We start from the raw sequence: 3,023 nt of genomic DNA, 5'->3' as shown, positions 1-3,023 counted from the left end.
CAAAAGTTAGATCGTTGAGGTGTTGAAAATAAATTATGAAGCTATTAATGTATAACCTACCTGTCACTTTTGATAGTAAGATTAGTTATGTTTATTTCGAAGAGACACACTGTCAAGCCTTCATCTGACAGAGCTGTTGCAATTTAGAATTTTCTTCAGATGAAGGAGAAGAGCAGCTTTCACCGCCAATAATCTTTCTCATGGATAATGGCATTTCATTTGATGTTATATTCATAACATTGATTTAAAATGTTTTTCAACAGGCGAGTGACAGAGTAAGAAGATAATTTCATCAACAGCCTGCAAGCAAGCATTTTCGTTGAGCTAGCTAACACAGTTAGTTAGCTAGCTAGCTCCTATTTTAGCTTTTTACCACAATGTGCACTGTGACTGACAAAGGTAAGAATTGTTTTGGATATTAAAGTTCTGAGTTTATATGTCATATGGGCTAGATATAATTTAATTGCCAAAGCTAGTCAATATTAAATGATGCTTGCAAAGCAATGTGTTGCCCCTTACTAGCTAGCTAGCTTTATAGTGTTATATATATATATATTTTATTTTTATTTATTTAAAAAAAAATTTATGCAAAGCAAAGCTGTCATCAAGCCAAAGGGTGGCTACTTTGAAGAATCTCAAATATAAAATATATTTTGATTTGTGTAACACTTTTTTGGTTACTACATGATTCCATATGTTTATTTCAGAGTTTTGATGTCTTCACTATTATTCTACAATGTAGAAAATAGTAAAAATAAAGAAAAATCTTGGAATGAGTAGGTGTGAATGAATATATATATATATATAAAAATATGAGGGATTGGAAATTATGCAGACAATTAAAAAGAAATAAATAGTTTACTGACTCTCTGTCTCTGCATTATCCAATTTGGAATGTCATAGCCAAGGGGTGTGAATACTTATGTAAATAAGATACAGTATTTCTGTTTTTCATTTTCAATACATTTGCAAACATTTCTAAAAACATGTTTTCACTTTGTCATTATGGGGTATTGTGTGTAGATGGGTGAAAAACAAAATCAATTGAATCAATTTCTAAAAAAACATGACCCTTTTTCAAATGCAATTTTCTTGTTGTTTGCTTGTTTTAGTCAATTACAAACTACATTTAAGAAAAGTACAACATGTCTAAAGATTACTTTTCAGCATCGCCTGCTCCTGAGCGTTCTCACTACTTGGAAAAACGTAATATTCCCTCATGCCCCTTTTCATGACGGTGCTAGCAGCCACGAATGAGTGCTGGCTTGCGATCGACTGGAACATTAAGCTAGCCAAGACCGACCAACAACACAAACAAACGGACTATTCAAGTAGTGAGTGAAGTTACAAACTGCCTATATTAAACAAGTTAAATGTCTTACCTGTAATGAAATGTTTTAGTAACAGATAGTTACGTATAGCCTACATGGACACCGGGTCCCCACATTTCCAACTCTCCCTCCCATGCCGAATAGCCTGAAGCCAAAGGGCTCTTCTCGCAGGCTCTATTTTCCTATGTGGGAGCATTACGAAATGTAGGTCAGGACTTTTGACCTTGTTACATGTACATTGAACAACACAGCAGCTTTTCTGCATGTTTTGTTATTTCTGTATAACAAACAAATGAACAAAGTTCGCTCTTTTACAATGGGGGTCAATGGGAAAGAATGATAGTTTTCCTCGATTTGTGGGGGCGTGGTCGACTGGAATTCCTTCTTATGACATGAATACCGACACAGAGCATACTGTTGACATGTAACCAGGTCAGAAATCCCGAACCTACAGTTCGCAATGCTCCCATGTAGGGAATTATAGCATGTGAGAAGAGCCCTGTGACTTGAGGGTAGGCCTGCAACAGTTTCAGCTTAGGTCCAGTTGCAGAGTCAAAGAAAGTCATAGCTATGGTCCCACAGTTGTTGTAAAAGACGGAAGCGGGGAACAATGTCGGACAGAATGGAAATGCTAGCTAGCTACAACGAGAGGACTAGAAGGATAAAGGGCTACCATGCCTTTTTAACACTATCAACAAGGCAGGTTCTACAGGCTGTAGTTTTGTCTCACCTGGACTACTATTCAGCCATGTGGTCAGGTGCCACAAAGAGAGACCTCGGAAAATTGCAATTGGCTCAGAACAGGGAAGCCCTTAAATGTACTCGGGGAGCTAACATTAGCAATATGCATGTAAATCTCTCATGGCTCAAAGTGGAGGAGAGATTGACTTCGTCATTACTTGTTTTTTTAAGAAGTGTTGACATGCTGAATGCACCTAGGTGTCTGTTTAAACTACTAGCACACAGCTCGGAGACCCATACATACCCCACAAGACATGCCACCAGAGGTCTGTTTAAACTACTAGCACACAGCTCAGACACCCATACATACCCCACAAGACATGCCACCAGAGGTCTCTTCACAATCCCCAAGTCCAGAACAGACTATGGGAGGCGCACAGTGCTTCCACATCAGGTAACTGATGCAAGCAGTAGAATCCGATTTTTTTAAAACAGATTAAAATACACTTTATGGAACAGCGGGGACTGTGAAGAGACACACACACACGATAAGACACACTCTACACACAAGTACACAGATTTTGTATTGTAGATATGTGATAGTAGAGCAGTGGCCTGAGGGAATGTGTTATAATGTGTTATGAAATGTAATGTCATGTAATATTTTAAATTGTATATAAAACTGCCTTAATGTTGCTGGACCCCAGGAAGAGTAGCTGCTACCTTGGCAGCAGATAATGGGGATCCTTAATAAATAGAAATACTGAATTTGAGCCCTGGTTTTAACCAAACACAGTAAGCCCTTCCCTGATACGGACTATAATCAACTGACTGGCTTTCTTGACGTCTAAAGTATTCTCTCGGGTACGCAATCTGGTTTCCGCTCAGGTTATGGATGTGTCACTGCAACCTTAAAGGTCCTAAATAATGTCACCATTGACCTTGATTCTAAGCAATGTTGTGCTGCTATTTTTATTGATTTGGCCAAAGCTTTTGATACGGTAGACCATT

Source organism: Salmo salar, chromosome 08 (genome assembly GCF_965601325.2).
Source record: "Salmo salar chromosome 08, fSalSal1, whole genome shotgun sequence".
Lineage (NCBI taxonomy): Eukaryota > Metazoa > Chordata > Actinopteri > Salmoniformes > Salmonidae > Salmo > Salmo salar.
This window is presented reverse-complemented; position numbering follows the sequence as displayed.